At 41.6% G+C, this 21,044-nt stretch overlaps 1 pseudogene; it reads right to left on the bottom strand.

Moving 5' to 3' along the window:
* LOC123825777 overlaps positions 1–16,655 on the bottom strand; it is a 65,207-nt pseudogene extending 48,552 nt beyond the window's left edge.
* Between the last annotated feature and the right edge of the window lie 4,389 nt (positions 16,656–21,044).

The raw sequence follows: 21,044 nt of genomic DNA, 5'->3' as shown, positions 1-21,044 counted from the left end.
ATAAGTTGACCATCTCTGCATTACTTAGTTCTTTTTTCTGGAGTTTTGATATGTTCTTTCATTTGGGCCTTTGTCTCAGTGTACTTGTTATGTTGTAAGGGGCAGAGCTGTGGGTATTTGCCAAAGCAGGGCAACCCACTTCACTGCATTTGGTGCTGTATATGGGGGAGGGGTAAGAGAGATAACTATGCTGCTTACTTGGCTCTTGCCCCACTTTCAGTTACTTTCCCCACTACCCACAAGTGAATTATGCCTTTCTGGTACTTATTCCTGGGTGGGTGGGTTTGTGTACATTCTAGAACCTCCTGGGTCCTTCCAAGGGACTCTCCTTTAAGACTGGGAGTTTCTCCTGCTACTGCAACCCCACACATTTTTACAGCCAGAGGTTTTGAGGTTTTATTTCCCCATGCTGGAACCCTGGGTTGTGCAACTATCTCACTCCCTAGTTGTTCCTCCTGGTTTGTCTGTAAGCAAATGTGGGACTGCCCGGTCTGCCAGCTGCCACCTTGCCTGCATGTCCTCTCCTCCCCAGCTGTCTGTCTCCACTTCTCCTACCAGTCTGGGTGAATATTTTTTCTTTAACACTTTGGTTGTTGTAAGTCCATACAGTTTGATTTTCTGGCAGTTCTGGTTGATTTTTGTTCTTAAATTGGTTGTTGTCCTTCTTTTGGTTGTGCAAGTAGGCAAAGTATATCTACCTATACCTCCATTTTGGCTGGAAGTTCCTCAAGATTAAATTTTTAAACTATATTTCTATAAACTAGTAACAATTAGAAATTAAAATTTAAAATATAGTAATATTTATAAAGCATAAAAAACATAGAATATTTAAGAATAAATATAACAAAATATGTGAAACATTTAAGTGCTAAAAAATAAAAAATGCTGATGAGAGATATCAAAGAAGAGTTAATTAAATGCAAGATGTATTCATGGACTGGAAGGTCAATATTGGTAGAATTATGACTCTCCCCAAATTGATTTATAGATTTAACACAATATCAATGAAATTTACCAACTAGATGCTACAATTTATAGAGAAAAAGCAAAGGAATAAATGTAACAAAACTGAAGGACTCATACTGTCAAAATTCAATGCTGTAATTCTAAGACAGTGTGATGTTGGTTCATTATAGATCATTTGAACACAATGGAAAGCCCAAACATAGACCCAGATATAGTCAATAGATTTTTTTGAGAAGCCTACCAATGCAATTAAGTGGAAAGAAGATACCCTTTTCAACAAATAGTGCAGGGACAATTGAACATCCACACATAAAAACAGTGAATCTCAATCCATATACAAAAATTAACTCAAAATAGATCACAGACCTGAATGCAAAACCTAAAATTAAAAAAAAGTATAGAAGAAAAGAGAGGAGAAAATGTGAGCTTTGGTTAGGTGAAGATTTCTGAAATACAACTGCATTAAATTGCTGCATAAAAAGTAGAGTTGAGAAAAGGATGAACTATCCAAACAAGTGATGCCAGGACCATTAGTTTTTGATACAGAGAAAATTAAACATCCATGTCAAGATGTCAAATAGGCAGCCTGATAAGCAAATTTTTATCTCAGGTTAAAAATAAACAGGTTAAATAAATATTTAATTTTATGCCTGTGTATTATATCTAAAACTATAGGACTTGAGTAGTAAGGAGTAATAGCAATAGATAGTAGAAAGTTTTCAGAGGAATGAAGAAGTGAACAACAAAGTTTTCCCCAATGGAAATTCACTCTTCAATGTATCAAAGCTTCACATTGGATGGGAAAATGACATGAAGACCAGAGTTTTCATTCAGAGGAGTAGGAGGGCCAATAACTAGTTGCAATGAATCCAACATTGATGCAGACATGGGCCCACAGTGTCCACGTCATTATGGATGAAATGAAACATTTACATGGACTACTGAGTCCGGTGGAGGAAAAGGAACAGCATAGCTTTTCTCTCAAGGGGAGCAAAAGCCTCAGCCTCCACCATGAAAGGACTTTATTTCTATCTTCCAGCACATTACATGGTGGTCCTCATTTACTATGCACAGATTCGCTTTAGGTGGTTATCTTTTACAGAAAGCAAAGGAGCCAATGCTGTTAATCACATCACAGAAGAGGAATATTTACAAACGAAAAGGCAAAAGTGGTTGAACCAGTTACACTCATCCTTGGAAGGTTTAACATGGATTTTAGGAAGTTGCTTTGCAGTAAATGTCCTCAATTCAGGGTGAAGGAGTTTTAGCAAAAAGCAAGACTCATGGTGGCCTAGGTACCTTGCATGCCTGATTCCCCATGGGAGAACCTATCTGTGGGTGTGGGTCCTGTGCATCTCCCAGTGGGAGCTGGGCCCATGCCAGGCAGAACGTTCTCCTGCACAACATAGGACAAACCACATACAGTTTCTTCTGAGCTCTCTCTTCTTTACATTTGGAGGACCTCAAACTCCACTTAGATGAACATGAAACACTTGGCTGTCACACAGTAGCTCATAGGAAGATGACCAAGTTTAGAAATGTTGGACAGGAAATTATGAAAAAAACACTCACAATGTACCAAAATAAATATGTCTGGACAGAGTTACCAAAACTTACACAAGACCAAAATAAATGTCATAGAAATTATGCAAACATTTCAGATCAGGGGGGACAAATCGGGGAAAAAGGGCATGATGATGTGATGAACCTAGTGAGAAATGGAATCTAAGGAACAGAATTTCCCATAGAGTGTTACAATTATTTCACTCAGCAAATATCTACAGAGCATTTGCTATGTGTCAGTGTAAGTGCTACTGTTTTGATGATGAATAACAACAACAAAAAAACGTGGATTCTGGAGTCAAACTGCTCCAATTTTAATCCCAGCTCTGTTGTTTACCAGCTATGAGATATTGGGTGAATTCTGTGACTGTTCTGTCCCTCATTTATGCATCTACAATAAAGGGGAGCTACCCAATATAGCTGATCAGGTCTAAATGTCATGTACTTGCAAATAAAAACATGTATTAGTGTTACAAAAAATAAAATATGTATTACTATTTTATTATTGTTATTACATTCATTAGATCATTAACAAAAACAAACAAAGCCCAGAGCAAGTAGAAGGAAGGATATAACCAATATCAGAGCAGAATTAAATGACACAGAGACTAAAAGAACAATCCAAAGGATCAATAAATCCAGGAGCTGGTTCTTTGAAAAAATAAACAAAATTGACAAGTCTTTAAGCACACTCATCAAGAAAAAAAGAGATAGGGCCCAAATAAACAACATCAGAAATGAAAGAGGAGAACCCTGGATGGTGTGGCTCAGTGGATTGAGTGCCAACCTGAAAGCTGGGGAGTTGCTGTATCAGTTCCTACTAAGAGCACATGCCTGTGTTGTGGGCCACATCCCTGGTGGAGGCACAGGGGAGGAAATCACAGATTGGTGTTTCTCTCTCTCTATTTCTCCCTCCTTTCTCCTTTCTCTAAAAATGAATAAGTAAAATCTTTATTAAAAAAAAGAAATGAAAGAGGAGAGATTACAACTGATACCACTGAAATATAAAGGATTGTAAGAAATTATTATAAACAACTATATGCCAAGAAATCTGAAAACGTAGTTGAAATGGACAAATTTCTAGAAAAATATAATCTTCAAAAACTGAATGAAAGAGAAACAGAAAGCCTGAAGAGGCCTATAACAGCTGATGAAATCAAAGGAGTAATCAAAAAACTCCTAGCACACAAAAGCCCTGGACCAGACAGTTTCACAGGAGAATTTTACAAAACATTTAAGAAAGAGCTAACACCTATACTTCACAGCCTACTCCAAAAAATCTAAGAAGAGGAAAGACTTCCAAACTTTTTTTAACGAAGCCAGCATCATAATTTCAAAACCAGATAAAGACACAACAAAAAAAGAAAACTACAGGCCAATATCGCTGATAAACATAGATGCTAAAATCGTCAACAAAATATTAGCAAACTGCATCCAGCAATATGTTAAAAGGATCACACACCATGATCAAGTGGGATTCATCCCAGAGATTCAAGGATGGTATAACATTTGCAAATCAATAAATGTAGTACATCACTTAAACAAAAGGAAAGACAAAAATCACATGATCATATCAATAGATGCAGAAAAAGCATTTGATAAGGTTCAGCACTCATTTATGATAAAAAAAAAACTCAGCAAAGTAGGAGTAGAGGAAGCACACCTCAGCCTAATAAAGGCCATCCATATAAGAGACACCTATGGCCAACATCATACTAAATGGGCAAAAACTTAGAGCTTTCCCACTAAAATCAGGAAAAAGACAAAAATGTCCAATTTCACCATTTCTATTCAACATAGTATTGGAAGTCCTAGCCACAGCGATAACACAAGAAAAAGAAATAAAAGGCATTCAAATTGTAAAAGAGGAAGTAAAACTGTCACTTTTTGCAGATGATATAATAGCATATATAGAAAACCCTATAGCGTCCACCAAAAAAACTGCTCAACCTAATAAGTGAATTTGGCAAAACAGCAGGATACAAATTCAATATTCACAAATCAAAGGTATTTTTCTACACCAGCAATCAAATATCAGAATCAGAAACCAAGAAAAAAAATCCCATTTACAATAACAAGAAAAATAAAGTACCTAGGAATAAATCCTATCAAGGAAGTAAAAGAACTGTACTCAGAACATTACACAACACTGAAGAAAGAAATTAAGGAAGAAACAAATAAATGGAAGCATATCCCATGCTCATGGATTGGAAGAATTAACATCATCAAAATGTCCATGCTACCCAAAGCAATTTATGGATTGTCAGCAATCCCTATTAAAATACCAATGACATATTTCACAGATATAGAAAAATCACTTCAAAAATTTGAATGGAACCATAAACAACTCTGAATAGACACAACAATTTTGAGAAAGAACAAAGTAAGAGGGATCACAATACCTGATATAGAGGTATATTACAAGGCCTCTGTAATTAAAATAGTATGTTCTTACTGGCATAAGAACAGATATATAGACAAGTGGAACAGAATAGCATGCCCAGAAATAAACCCAAGTCTCTACAGTCAATTAATATTTGACAAAGGGGGCAGCAACATAAAATGGAATAAAAATAGCCTTTTCAACGAATGGTGTTGGGATATCTGGACAGCTACATGCAAAAAAATGAAACTGGGTCACCAATTTACACCATACACAAAAATAAATTCAAGGTGGATAAAAGACTTAAATATAAGTCATGACACCATAAGAATTCTAGAGGAGAATATAGGCAAGAAAATCTCAGTTATTCCATGCAGCAGTATTTTCACTGATATGTCCCCTAGAGCAAGGGACATAAAGGAAAGAATAAATAAATGGGACTTCATCAAAATAAAAAGCTTCTGCATGGCTAAAGAAAACAGAATTAAAATGAAAAGGGAACCAATCATATAGGAAAATATATTTTCCAATATTACCTCAGTCAAGGGTTTGATCTCCAAAATACATAAAGAACTCACATGAGTCCACTCTAGGAAGACAAACAACCCAATTAAAAAATGGGCAAAGAAACTGAACAGACACTTCTCCAAAGAGGACATAAAGAGGGCCCAGAGACATATGAAAAGATACTCAGCATTGATGCAGACACTGGCTCGCAGTGCCTGTGTCATTATGGATGAAATGAGACATTCACATGGACTACTGAGTCCAGTGGAGGAAAAGGAACATCATGGCTTTTCTCTCAAGGGGAGCAAAAGCCTCAGCCTCCGCCATGACAGGCCTTTATTGGGTTTCTCCACCCATTACAAGATAGTCCTCATTTACTATGCACAGATTTGCTTTAGATAGTTACCTCTTACAGAAAACAGAGGAGCCAAAGCTGCTAATCACATCACAGAAGAGGAATATTTGCAAATGAAAAGGCAAAAGTAGTTGGACCATTTACACTCATCCTTGGAAAGTTTAGCATGAATTTTAGGAAGTTGCTTTGCAGTAAATGTCCTCAATTCAGGGTGAGGGAGTTTGAGCAAAAAGCAAGACTCATGGTGGCCTAGGTACATTGCAGGCCTGATTCCCCATGGGAGAACCTATCTGTGGGTGTGGGTCCTGTGCATCTCCCAGTGGAAGCTGGGCCCATACCACACAGAGTGGCCTTCCACAAGCATCACTAGCCACCAGCGAGATGCAAATTAAAACCACAATAAGATACCACTTCACACCAGTCAGAATGGCCATCTTTAATAAATCAACAAACAACAAGTATTGGAGAGGATGTGGAGAAAAGGGAATCCTAGTGCACTGCTGGTGAGATTGCAGACTGGTGTAGCCACTGTGGAAAACAGTATGGAATTTCCTCAAGAAACTAAAAATGGAATTGCCTTCTGACTCAGCAACTCCAGTGCAGGGATTATACCCTAGGAATCTTGAAACACCAATTCAAAAGAACCTATGCATCCCAATGTTCATAGCAGCACAATTTACAATAGCCAAATGCTTGAAGCAACGTAATTACCCATCAGTAAATGAGTGGACCAAAAAACTATGATACATTTACACAATGGAATACTATGCAGCAGAAAGAAAGAAGGAGCTCTTACTCTTCATGACAACATGGATAGAACTGGACAGCATTATGCTAAGTGAAATAAGCCAGGCAGTAAAAGACAAATACCTTATGATCTCACTATAAGTATAACCTAATCAACAAAACAAGCAAGCAAAATGTAACCAAAAACATTGAAATAAGGAGCAAAGTGACAGTGACCAATGGGGATGGGGGAGAGGGATAAGGGGAAAAGTGGAGGAAGGGCCATCAAGGAATGTACATGAGGGGCACGTGGACAGGACCAAGGAGGGGTGAGTTCAAGCGTGGGAGGTGGGGACATGTGGTACAGTGGCCTGTGGAAGGGTGAAAATGGAAACAAATGTACTTGAACAATAATAAAAATAAATAAATAAATAAATAAATAAAAAGACCTTTAACTAAAAAACAACAGACAGCGACTCAAAGATAACATGATCCTAAAACAAAATGGATAAAATAAATTTAGGCCAGTACTGGCCATGTGGCTCAGTTGATTGGAGCGTGACCCATACACAAAGAAGGTACAGGTTTACTCCTCAGTCAGTGTGCATGCTGGAGGCAACCAATTGATTTTTATTTCTTCTCTCTCTCTTTCTCTCTCTGCTACTCACTCTCTAAAATCAATAAAAACAATCCTTGAGTGAGGATTAAAAAGATAATAATAAATAAATAAATAAATTTAGTCCAAGGTCTTTCACTTGCAGAATGCTGGAGTAGACAAACTCTTCCTTATTTCTCCTACTAGGTACAATCAAAACACCTGGACATTATAAATACAACAAACACAAGAATATTCTAAAGGAAAAAGGAAAGTAGACTATCTAGATGTCTTAGAACCTGAGGAACAACATGTTCTTGAGTTCCCTGGTTGTCTCTTTGCTTCATATAGCCAAGTTTCAAGTTGAAGAGATTAATAACACTTAAATGTCAAGAAAAACAAGTGCCTGCTCTCTCTAGCCAAAGGACCAAGAAAGCAGCAGCTTAGCAAGACAGAAAACTTTTAGACCACAACAACTGTACTCTGGACAAACACCACAAGGGAAAAAAATGGCCAACCCCACAAAGGTCAAGTAGGGAGTCTGCACTCCTAATCTCTCAAGGCTGTCACACAGAGTGCCAACACTGTATTGATGTAAAAAAATCAAGTAGGCAGCCAGGACTTTCCCTACCAGCTTGTAACAAACTCCTCCTGCCCACCATGTTAGTGGAGACAACATGAGGAGCCAGGACTTCCAGCCCTACTGGGGAGTAACAGGGTGCCCCTTTCCCCCTACAGTAGAGTCAGAGGAGGCTTAGTAGGGAGTCAGGATGTGCACAATTGCTCTGCAATAATGAGGCCTACTTCTCCCCACTGCAATATAAGTGAGGTGCACATGGGGACAGGAGCTCTGATCTCAATCAGCAGTAGTGAATCTCCTCTGCCAAATGGAGAACCTGAACTTATATTTTCACCAGATACTAATGAGGGGCACTGTCTTTTCTCCTCCCAGAGTAGTATTAAAGAAAGCTAACTGAAACAGGTTGAAATAAAATCCAGAATCTCACATTGTAACATGAAAATGTCCAGGTTTCAACTGAAAACCGTTTATCATACCAAGATTGGGAGGATCTCAAACTGAGTGTTGGTTCATTAACTGGCCCCCTACCAGCAGAGTCCAACCTGTGGCCCACAGGCCTCATGTGGTTCAGGATGACTATGAATGAGGCCCAATACTAAATTGTAAACTTACTTAAAACATTGAGATTTTTTGTGATTATGTGTCACAACGTATTTTAATGTGTGGCCCAAGACAACTCTTCTTCTCCCAGTGTGGAGCAGAGGTGTCAAAAGTTTCAACACCACTGCCAGGAGGGTAAGGAGAAACCCAAGAAACAGACCTCTCTAGGTTTGTGGGTGGCAGATTCAATAAACAAGGGAACTTACACATGAGACTTGTTTTTGGTGACCTCAAGATGAGTAGATCTGCACACTGCCCACCAGAATCTTAAAAGTTTAGCCCTGACTGGTGTATCTGGGTGGATTGGGCATCCTCTTGAAAAGAGAAGGGTCACCAGTCCAATTCCCCATGGGGGTACATGCCTGAGTTTCCAGCTGCTCCCAAATTGGGGGTGTGTAAGGCAATTGATGTTTCTCTCCTACATAAATGTTTCTCTCTCTCTTTCTCCCTCCCTTCCTGTCTCTCTAAAAATAAATAAATAAAATCTTTTTAAAAAAAGTTTGCATTGGAGTCCTTAACTAGGTTCAATCACGTGTTTAGTCTACGTAGTCTCAACAACATATTGCTCCATCGAGACAGCATCCTTGAAAACAGCTCCCACTGTAGCAATAGTGAGCAGCACGTGCCTTCCAAGGGTAAAAGTGGGAGGGAGCCCCAAACTGCCCTGGTCCAGCTCAAAGGTCAACTAGTGATTGTATCTTCTCAATTATCTCCTTCTATAAAGACTAAATAATGACAGTCAATATATACCAGCACCAAGATAACAAAAAATGTTAGAATTTTCTAATCAAGACTTTACAACAGTAATTATACAAATATTTCGATGAGTAATTACAACCATGCTTGATGTAAGTAAAAAATACAAAGCCCTCAGAATATAAGTAAAATGTTGCAGCATAGAAATAGAATATATAAAGAAGAACCAAAGGGAAATTTTGAGCTGAAAAATACAGTAACAAAACACAACAAAAAAAGCTCAGTGCATATTACTGAAAAATACAATAATAAACAAACAAACAAAAAGATTGGGAGTGGTTAAAAGTAGAATGAAAGAGACAGAGGAAAGAGTCACTGACTGAAAAATTACCCAATCTGAACAACAGAAAAAAATACACTAAACAGAATGTCAAGGACCTATGGGACTATAACATAACAGCTAACACTTATACAATGAAAGTCTCAGAAAGAGAGAAGACAGAGCCAAAAAATTACTTGAAAAAATAGAAACTGAGATGTCTGAAATTTGTTATAACAAATCCACAAGTTGAAGAAGCTAAGTGAATCCAAAACAGGATAACCTCAAAGAAATTCAGAAGACACATCATAATTAAATGAAGAACTAAGACAAAGAAAAATTCTTGAAAGCAGTACTGAAAGCAGAGAAAAATAATACCTTACAGATGGAGGGAAAGAAACAGAAAACAATGAAGTTGAAACTAAAAAAAACAATAAAGAAAACAATGAAGCAAAGAGCTAGTTCTTTGAAAAGATCAATTAAATTAACAAACTTCTAGCAAGACTGATAAGAAAAGACAGAAGACATGAGTTACCAATATCAGAAATGAAACAGGAGGTATCACTATATATATATTAAATTGATAAAAGGAATACTACGAGCAACTTTACTCACATGAAGTTGATTAATTTAGTGGACAACTTCCTCAAAAAACTAATACTGCCACCCAATATGAAACAGATGATGTGAAAAGCCCTCTACTAGTGGAAGACATTGAATTTACAATTATAATGTATATGATTTACAAATATAATTAAAAACTTCCCCCCAAAATAAATTTCCAACCGCAGATATTTTTACTAAAAAATCTCCCAATTAAAGAAAAATTAACAGCAATTTTACACAAAGTCTTTCAGAAAATAGATGGAGGAAGAAGACTTCCCAACTTATTTGATGAAACTAGTACAATTCTGATACCAAAAAAAAAAACACACAAAGCATAAAAAATGTCAATTTAGATATTCAAATATGTCTCTTCAAATATTTTGCCTATTATAAACTGGATTATCTTGTCTTTTTATGGTTGAGTTGTAATAGTTCTTTACATATTCTTGATCCTAGACCCTCATCAAGATATATAGTTTGCAAATTGTCTTTTCACTTTCTGGATGTTGTCTTTTGATGTACAAAACTTTTTAATTTTTATGAAGTCCAATTTATTTTTTCCTTTTTGCTTGTGCTTTGCATGTCATATCTAAAAACCACTGCCTATCCAAAACTCATACCAATTTACTCCTATATTTCCTTCTAAAATTTTTAGCTCTTACACTTAGGTCTTTGATCAATTTTGAGTTAATCTTTATATATGGAGATAAGGGTCCAACTTCATTCTTAGATAGCATCTTGTCCCAACAGCACTTGTTGAAGAAACTATTTTTTCCTCATTGAATGGTCTTGACATTTTTGTCAAAAATCAATTGACAATGGATGTAAGGATTTATTTCTGGACTTAAAATTCTGTTCCATGGATGTATAGGTCTATCTTTATGCCAGTACCAAACCGTAGCCTTATAGTACATTTTGAAGTAAGAAAATGTAATTCCTCCAACTTTGTTATTCTTTTTTGAGATTATTTTGGCTATTTGGGAACCCTTGCATTTCCATATAAATTTTAGGATCAAGTTGTCCATTTCTGTAAAAATGACAGTTGGAATTATGATAGAGACAGCATTGAATGTGCTGCTCAATTTGGGCAATATTGGATAGAAATGCATGATAAAGCATAAACCTTTCCAAAAGTAAGAGACAAATGTACTATAATTCTATTTTTAAGCCTAATTATTTTTAAACTGGACAATGGAATGTCCAGTATTGCCCAAGCACAGGCTTAAAAAGTACTCATACAACAAAATTTGTTGTCTTGTTTTGCTTCTTATGATGAGTGATGGTGAACAAGCAGTTGCAAGGTGTGAAATAAAGGAGGGAGGGGAAGTGACAGGACCAGAAAAGAGGCAGCAGAATATGTCCCCCATAATCTCACTACCCCCCTGTATGCATGAATGTCCCAGGGCCAAGTGGACACCATGCAAAGTGGCCGGGTCTCAGCCATTTTGCTGGTGCACCACAACAAAAGCCGGCATCTCTTTGAGGGCACCTCTGCTCGGAAGCTATGGTTCACTGCCAAGGGCAGGAATTGTGGGAAGAGGATGTGAATAAATACAGCACAATCCAACTTCTACTCAAGGAAGGAGGACATGTGGTGGCCCCACAGTGTCCTCTAAGGCCTTCACATGTAGCCCACAAAAGAGCCAGACCCTGTCCCATATGGGCTTTTAAGCCAGTAAAGGATTTCCAGAGCAGCACCAGAGAGAAAACTACAAACAGTGGTCAGGTAAATAAAAAGGCATTGGTCTCTTTCTGGCTCCTTTCTCTAATCTCCCCCCAATAGACACAGCAGGAGCTGGCCTTAACAACAGAAGGAGGAAGGGATAACTGGAAGGTAAGCAGTGTTCTTCCTCCTCCAGGACTAGTAGATAGTGTCCCTGCTTAAGCTTTTAGGGAGGCAAATGGAAGGAATAAGATTTAAACTAAGATGGAGGCTTTACAGTGAATTGACTTTTTACATTTTTCATTTTCAAAATAAATAAAATTAATTTGATTTTTAACAATTAAAGTAATTAGAAGGTAATAAACTCTTCCCAAGAGTTCATTAAAAAGCAAGACAGGAAAATTTAACAGAGCATAATTAAACATACAGAGAAAGAAAAACAAGTTTGTTTTTATGCCTCAGTGACTGGTCAGTAAATTTACTCTGCAGGCTCAGGCTGGACAGAAGCTCTCTCTGGGCACACAAACACCCCCATAGAGATACCAGGTAAGAGTAACACAGATTTCCTCCCAATACTACCACTCATCTAGGCACTACACAAATATTTCTTCTGGTCCTTGCAATGACTCTGCAGGTACTTATTATTACGTACAACTTTATAGATGATGAAACAGACATTCTGAGTGGCTGGGTGGGCCCAAAATCTTAGAGTCAACTAGTGATTTCTCTGGTGCTCATGCCTGACTCCATCCCCTCCGTGCCTGCCCCACCCCCCCCCCAAGTATGCTGCTTTCAGTAACTCTCCCCTCACCATTTCAGAAAGCCTCTCTGAAATCCTTCTGGCTGTTCTCTCCATTGTGCCTGAAACATAAGGGCTTCTGTGGCTTTCCCTACTTTTGGCAGCCTTCTTTGCCCACTTTCATGAAGGTTTTAAAACCTCCCTTTCCCATAATGTTTCTTCCCACGGTTCACACTAAGCTTTCTCTTTCAAATCTGCAATAACCCAAGACCCTGAATCCAGTATGTTTGATGTGATAATGGAGGGGGGCAGAGGAAACACTTCTCCAGAAACCCCTGAAGCTGAAAAACAGTCTGGAGCTCAGCCTGAGGGAGGAAATGGGTCGGATCAACTAGAAAGGATGTTGACCCCCACGGGTCAGACCAGAGGAGGGGCCCTCTGGTCAGAGGGAAGTGAAAACAGGGAGTGCCTGGAAGAGATTGTTCATGCTTTAAACCCGGGCCAAACTAAATGAGTGAGAGAGGGTGTGCAGGATTTCACTATACATAGCCGGACCTAGAGACTCCCTAGAGGGAAAAAGAGTCCATCTGTCCCAAATAGTCTCAGGACCTATTGGTTGGCAGCCCACCCAATGATAGAACCAGGGGACAGTGAAGTGGCGCTGGGGAGGGGGGCGCTTCAAGCGGTGAGAACTCTATTTACCCCTTTTGGGACTCTCCTGAGTGGTGTTAGTGGAACAGGATGTAGAGCCCACTTGGGAAGAGGAAGGCCTCCTTTCCGTTGCAAACATGGACGACTCAGCCGTTAGTAATGAACTAAGAGAGACTGACTCCTGCCTTCCCATAAGCGCTTGGCCGCAGATCGGAGAACGTGCGAGGATGCTCCCCTGTCCATGGATTTGTGGAACAGGGCTTTTTTATTTGGAGGTATTTCAGCGACTCTGTCTCTCTCCCGGAGGGGGCGCACCTTGCAGGGTCTCTATTGCTGTATTTTTGGAGAGAATCTTCTCTGGAAAAGGAGGATACTACGTGGACTCCAGTATCTGCGTTTTCATGTCCATGTACAGTTCTCTCCCCTCATGGGGAATTCTGAAGAAGGCCTTCCATCTTATAGAGTTCCAGTTACACTACCTTGGGTCTGATGGTGCCTTTCTTCACAAACGGTGTTGCTCTATTGCCTGTTGGATCAGGAGCCTAGTCAGTATTGCTCAATATAGGATAAAAGGAATTCTCTAGGATCTGGGGGAAGGCAGGGGTGGGTCAAGTGTAGGAAGCCAAGCACACTTCCTGGCTGAGCAGAAGTCTAACCAATGCTATGTGAATGGGGCTTTTGTCTCAAGGTATCAATTTAAGCTTATTAGAGGAAAAACTGTCTTCTTAATAATGATTTTTTTGCCCTGGCTGGTGTGGCTCAGTGGACTTAGCACTGGCCTGCAAACTAAAGGGTTGCCGGTTTGATTCCCAGTCAGGGGACATGCCTGGGTAGCAGGCCAGGTCCCCAGTAGGGGTTGCTCAAGAGGCAACCACACATTGATGTTTCTCTCCCTCTCTTGCTCCCTCCCATCCCCTCTGTCTAAAACTAAATAAATAATTTTTAAAAATAAATGATTTTTAAGTCTTAGCTCCTAGCAACTAAGAACAATTAATTCAAACAGGAAGTTCTCAGATACAGGGCATTGCTAATAACACTTATCTGTAAATCATGCAATTGATTACAAATTGATAAGAGACAATCTCATTGTTGGCCTTGAGCTGCTGATATAGGCAACAAAATTTCCAAATTCTAGAACTTTTACCCCTAAACAAGAAAATCCATCTCCAGGTTTGCAGAAAGATCATAAAACTTATCATCACTAGGAATTTCTTCCACTTTTTCCCCAATATTTTCCATTCTGAATGAAATTTTCCTGTTTCACCAGTGCTTTATTTTTCAGCATTCCCCTTGCTTTTGCAATAACTCCCCCTCCTCCATCTCCTAAATTATTTGATTAAATCTACTCCCAGTGGTGGAGTGTCTCATAAAATATGCCCAGAGAACACTGCAGTATTCCTTCCCTCCTTTTTTCCCACCATTGGGGGTTTCAGTATCCACATGGGCAATCCATCCAATGTAACCTGGCTGCACAACTCTAGTGACCTTCACCTTCAGCAACCTCAACCCACCCATACCTTGTACATTATCATTACCCTGACCAACTTATTCTCTAAAATCCCCTCTGATGCATTCTCTTTTCTTCCCAGTTTCTCCCTCCAGTTTTTGTTTCTCCAAGACTAACAGCTCTCTCCAGACCTCATTTTCTCCATTTGCATCTCCATTGAACTCCAGAGCCAAAATCTCACTAAAGCTCCCTATCCCTCTTGTCTGTCTTCCCCACTGCTCTTAAAACCCAGCTTTGAAAGAATGCTATAGTCCCATCTATTTCAATATTGGAGCTGCTGAGCATGCCACCTGAAGATCAAACCCAATCTCTAAAATCCAAGTTCATCTGGCCTTCAACAGTACACTGAGGTCTCTCTACCTGAAGATGACTTTCTCGAGTCCTAGACTCCACCACCCACCACCATCCTCTCTCAGGTCATGTCTCCACCCTGATTTTACAAAGAAAACAGAAGTGGGCTCCCTTAATTTCCTCATCTTCTCACTCTCATCTCTCCCAGCCTTAGCTCAGAAAGAAATACGTTCCCCATCTCCACCTGCTTTCCTCATTTGGCTCTTTCCTTCTCCTTCAAGTCCTCAGAGAAGTGTCAGCACTTCCCTGGGGCCTTCTGGATCCACAGTAAGTACTCAATAAGTGTCAGCTATTATTATCTTTATTCCATGCCCTTCACATAGAACCCATCACTCTGCTTTCTGCCGATTATACTTTTTGTGCTTTATTGCACTGACCACATATTAATAATTATTTATCTGTGTACTGTTCCCTCATATAAAACCACAAGGTCCTTGAGAACAGGGAATAGGCCTTGTGTATCTTTGGAAGCAATATAGTGTCTGGCATATAATAGATGCTCAATAAACATCAGATTAAATAAGTACATAAATAGCTGACTTCTCAGTTCTCAATAAGTATAAAATGAATATGTCCATCTATTTAATGGCTATAATTCAAATCACCTCAAGAAACCAATCACCCTGACTGCAAACCAAACCAATTCAGTCAGGATCTTTTAGTGGGAGACCAGACCTCAGGATTTTTTTTTCAGACTGATTGTAACACACAACTTGTTTTGAAAATCACTGGCTTATGGAAGGTAGTGAGACTCAGAAGGGATCTAACTCTAATTATGTTGTATTATGAGAAATGTCTGACTAATAAGAGAGATAAGCAAACAAGAAATAGATTCATGAAACACTAAACAATAATGAAGTTGGGGTGAGACCAGTGGAGATGCCCAGTTAGTGGGAACTGGGAGCAATGGCTTCTCCCTGGCACTAACACTAGGGCTATACCAGCTCAAGTCCATCAGGTTCGCAGCTTTGGAGATCCAGATACCCACTGCTAATCTCCCTGGTTCCTCCTTTCAGCCAGTCTCAAAATTTCCTAGGGCTAGCATACCTGTGGTTCTAATGTGAGCATTTACAGGACTTTAGAGAAAAGTAAGATAATTAAGACAAGTTGGGAGGTGAGGTCAGGCTGCGTGGGGATGAAAAACAGGGCAGACATAGCTAGCAAGCAAAACTGACCCTAAACTGTCTAGTCCAGTGGCTCTTCTGAAATTCCTCTATGGTGTTTGTTCCTGACCTTGGGATATTTTAGGCCAAGAAAGGTGCCTAAGAAATCAGTATTGATAAGGAATCTAGGGTCTGATACTCAAAGTGTGTTCTGTCAGCCTCACCTGGGAATTTGTTAGAAATGCAGAATGTTGGCCCTACTCAGTCAAATTTTTTATTTTAGCAAGATCTCCGAGATGATCCATACACATTCAAGTTCAAGAAGTACTGTTCTAGGCCAGAATCTGAGGCAGCAGTGCTAAGGTAGCCTACGATTCAGCCTTTCTAACAACCTCTCAGGCAATGTAAGTGCTGCTGATCCCACAATACTCCACATTTGATATTTCCCTCTGACAACCAAAGGAATTAGCAATCATGTCTACAGCCTGCTTTCTCTCTCTGGTTATCTGTTATGAATCCCTGTTTCAGGTAAGAAGAAAATCAATTCAAAGGGGTGTGAACAGTAAATGACTTATCTTTGCTCACATAACTGAAGAGTTCAGAGGTATGGCTTACTTCCCAGGAACCTTGATTCAGTCTCAGATACTGTCACCTGGACTCAGGTATTCTCCTATCCCTGCTCTACCTCCCACAATGATGGCTTCATGCCCATGCTCCACTCTGTGGCGTCTAGGATTTCCCCCATCACGAGCAAAATTTCTGAGGTTGAGAAGAGCAGCAGCTAAGAATCCTTCCTACCTTATTACAGTTCAGACTTATAGTATGGCAGGTCAGCTTTATTCAGTTAAGTCTGGAGTGCTATGCTGAACTTCTGCCTAAGCAGCGGTTTATGGGGAAAGCCTGGACTTCTTCTTCCCCAGTAGATGTACTCTCCAATGAGATGTACTCTCATTGGCCAAACCTAACCACAATACTAGAGGACAGGGAGCCTGTGGTTGCTGCCACAGGGAAGAGGCAATGAGAGGTTTGGCCAATGAGAGGTATAATTAGAAAGTCAGAGAGCAATAGTACTTTTTTCCAGGATCTATTTTCTGGCCCCATTCTCCAGGGCCACAGTTAGTACTGGCTTCATTCTGCTTTTCAACGCCACCGGTCCCAGCTGGCAGGATCCCTAAAGCTACCGTTACCCTGGATTCCAGTAACTGCCTCTCCCAGTTCCCACTCATGGCTGCTGATGCTGAGAGCTACTGTCTGATTCAGGATGCCTCCAGTCTCTCCACATATTACCTTATATAAAGGTGTGTCTCTTGATCTTTCTCTATTTACCTATTTTAAGTATAGCATGTTTTCTGTGAGACACTGACAGACATATCTTATTTAATCTTGCACAAGCTTTATTTTAAACAAGCTTTATTGCAAATTTCAAAGATGTCAATAACCAAAAACTTTAGAAACAGTGATCTGAAATTGAAAATACACAAAATAAATGTTAGTTAAATGTTTAAAACTATCTGGAATGAGATACCTTTTGAAGAAAAGAAGTGCTTTCTATTGCACTTTTTCGTTATTGCACTCATTCGTTTTTCACTTTATAAAAACAATCAAACTTTAATGTTAAAAGTAGTGCACATATATAAAAATAAAAACGAAGGACTTTTTATATATTTAAGCAGAGAACATTTTTGCATTGCCTTCTTTGAGAGGTTAACAATGTTGACAGTTGTTCTTACTGGAATTCATGCTGAGAAAGATAAGAAACGTTCATCTATTTTGACTATTGTAGTAATTGGAGTACACAGTAAACTGGCTAGGGAACTCAAAGGACAGAGCCCAAGGTTTCACGCCAGCCCCGTCGCTGAGCTGTCGGAGAACACAGCTGGCTCAGGTCCGTGAGGTCCCGGAAAGGGCAGCGCCTCAGTGGTTTCGCAGAGCTTCAGGGGGCGCCAGGAGACCCGGCATTGCAGGGTCCGCTCCGGTGCCCCGTGTACTCAGAGGTGTGTAGGGGCCGGCTGCAGGACAGTCCCCGGGCAGCAACGGGAAGAAGGCAGGCTCCACCCATAACTTGTTGCGCGTGGGCACGGGTAGCGGTCGAGCGCGGGAGCACCCAGGCCTTGATAGTCCGGGTAGTGGCCGCTCCTGTGCGGCCCGCAGGGAAGTCCTAATCCGAAAAGGCGCATGCCCAGGTCGTCCAAGGCCAAGCTGCATCCTGTGGTTTGGGTAGGGGTTGGGAAGCGTAGGAGCAGTCTGGTCACCGGTCAGGTCCTGTAGGCTTCAGCCCAGCACAACCCTCTCCCCGCGCCCAGCAGGAAGACTGCTCTGCCAGTGCCCGCCTAGCTAGGAATCAGTCGCTTTTTAACTCTCAGAGCTCGGACATCTCACAAACCGGCCGGAAGTCCGCAAAGCTGCGCTCTACAAATGTCCAAACCATAACAGTGTGATACTGAAAGTTACTATTAACCATTATTCCGGAATAGGACTCCAGGGACCCAAACAGCCAGTGATTATTGGGCAGATTTCACTACCTCGACAGAATCAATTTCTTGTGATACAGGGTTCTGGATGTGCCAAGGAGGCATCCTGGCAGGCCAACACCTGCCTGGATAAGGTAGACAACTTAGGGACACTCTCCAGGAGAAAGTATCGCTTACGGAGTTTTCTATCCATCGCTGGGCTGCAAGCACCCAGAGATAGCATACGGAAAGAACTGGCCTCCTAAAAGATGGCATCTCAGGTACACACAGCTTCTGCCCCTTTTCTTCTGGGGTGAAAAAATGTGCTCCCCACTGAGTCACCTATATTTTAAGTGCGGTACTCTGTGTTCATGTGCACAAACTCAGTTTTTGCATGACTCGTAGGACTCTTAACTGTACGTGACAGGATTAAGTCAAGGGGAAAAAAAAAAACAACTTTCATTGGATTTGAAATGTGACAAGTAGGACTGACCCCAGGGAAGAGTGAAGAGAACCACCAACAAGGTAAATTATGAGGTTCATCTCCTAAGAAAACAAGAGCGCCAAATACATACTGTTAACTGCAAATACAAGCTGAAGAGTGGGGAAAATGTGATCCCACTGTTGCGGGTAGGGAAGAGACAACATCTTCCATGTCTGTATGATTGTAGATGCAGAGAAAATGTGTGCAATGGAAAACAGGATTTGTAAGCAGTCACTAGCTCTAAAGTTCATACTTGGGGAGGGCGTGGATAACTTTGTTTTTCCTTAATGTGGTGATTAAATTTTTATGAGAAAAAGACATTTTAAAATGCAGTAAAGTACTTGTGAAGACAAATGGTTTTATAGTGGTAAGATGAAAATAAAGTCTGACTATTCCTTCTTAAACAAAAAGCAAACTCCCTCAAGTTTACAACACTGAAAGAGTAAGAAACTTGAACTCTTCACAACCAGAGATCACCATGTCCCGCTTTTCTAACACAAACTTTACCATAAAAAACAAACAAACAACGAACTCAAGACTGCAGTCCATCTCGCTTAAAATCCTAAAACTGTGCACGTTTTTTCTCATTGATGCTGTTGAGTGTATTTCCAGCTCCATTAATGACGAACAGTTTTCTCTGTAGTAGGTCACTTGATTTCTTACCTTAGAAATGAAGGAGAAATCAACTTTTCTTTAAAACTTGGAGTAAGAACGCTTCCGAGCTTCTCTTTCAGAGAGGCTTGCCTGATGTGACGATACCTTTCAAAACGGTTCCCATGGCTTTAAAACCTAGTGTTCTTTATCATTTATATCAGAAGATGGTTAACAGTTTCGTCTTGAACCTTTTAAATTTCACCTCCCGCCCTCAGGACGATTCTGCAGCTGCCAGTGAATTGTTGCCGGAAGGTGAAACCGCCCCACCGGCTAGTTCCTAGAGGAAGGCTCACTGACCCGCCAATTCGTACTTGGCCGAGTCTGGCCTCTCACCTGCAAGAGCCCTCTCTTCCCCTACCACCCCGAGACTCTGTGCCTCCGCCCCCCACCCTGCGTCCTACCCGCCTTGGGTGCCCCTCCGCTCCGGGAGAGGCATTCTTCACACCGACGGCGGGTGCTCCGCCTCAGCCGCACCTTGAGGACCCCGAACCCGAGACTCACCCTAGGCCCCTCCCGAGGCTCGGGCCGGCGCCCCGCGCTTCTCTGCCACCCCTCCCTTCACCTTCACATCCTCGAGCGGACTCAGCGACTACGCCCTGGGGCAGGGGCCCAACGGGACACACGCTGCGGGCTGCGAGCTCTGTCTCCGGCTCCCGCTGTCCCTGGTGGACCCCGCACCAGGCGGCGGGGGAGGTGAGCAGGGTGGGAGACAGCGCGCGGGCTGCTGGAGTCTCTGGGGCCTGAATCCGTGGTCTGCGCGCGGCGTCCGCGCGCGCCGCGGGGCCCCTGCGCAGCGGGCGTATTTCTGCGACGACCCGGCCCGCGGACACGCGCTGCTCGCGCCGCCCCGCTCCACCGGCGCCGCGAGGACTCAGGCGCAAAGCCTCGCAGCGCACTGCCACTCGTTCTCTGGAGCCCAGCCCGCAGCTGCAGGGTTTGTTTACCCCTTAGCAGAAAGCGGTCCTCCAAGACCCAAACAGCCTCCCCTTCTGGGAGGAAGGTGAGACCCGGGAGTCGCGTGCGGACCTTCTGAAGTCTCCGCGCGGCGTGCAGGCTCCTGCGCTAGTTCGAAGTGGAAGCCTTGCACTCCAGCCTGTGGAGTCGGACTCGTGCGGCGCCGTGTGTGGCGGCGCCAGGTGGGCACCGATGGCCGCCGAGCAAGCCCACGACCTGGTCGTCCTTTCGTGCTGGTGGCCCGGGTAGCCGCGCGCGTGCTGGCTGCGCTACTGGCCATTCTCTCCTTGACCCACTTACAACTTTTTTAAAAACAAAACAAAACACTAAACGTAGTATCTTTTACCTTCTAAGTTAAAAACATTGCAAAGTATTGTCAAAATGTTCCTCTAAATTAATGGCAGCTGGTGAGCAGGTTCCTGGTAAGGGGTTTGCGGCGCCCTGGGCTTCCAGCGCCTCTTCCGCTCGCAGATGTCCCAGGGAATTGTCACTGATCCCTCTTCCCCGGACCTAAGAGAACCCAGGACGCAGAGGTGGGGGCGGGTGGAAACAGACGACTGAGCTTGTGTTTGCCCTTTACATGATTTTATTT

This window comes from Phyllostomus hastatus, unplaced genomic scaffold (genome assembly GCF_019186645.2).
Source record: "Phyllostomus hastatus isolate PE091 unplaced genomic scaffold, TTU_PhHast_1.1 phas_contig_65, whole genome shotgun sequence".
In the NCBI taxonomy this organism is placed as follows: Eukaryota; Metazoa; Chordata; class Mammalia; order Chiroptera; family Phyllostomidae; genus Phyllostomus; species Phyllostomus hastatus.
Note: the sequence above shows the minus strand (reverse complement) of the source record. Positions and strands in the feature narration are given on the sequence as shown.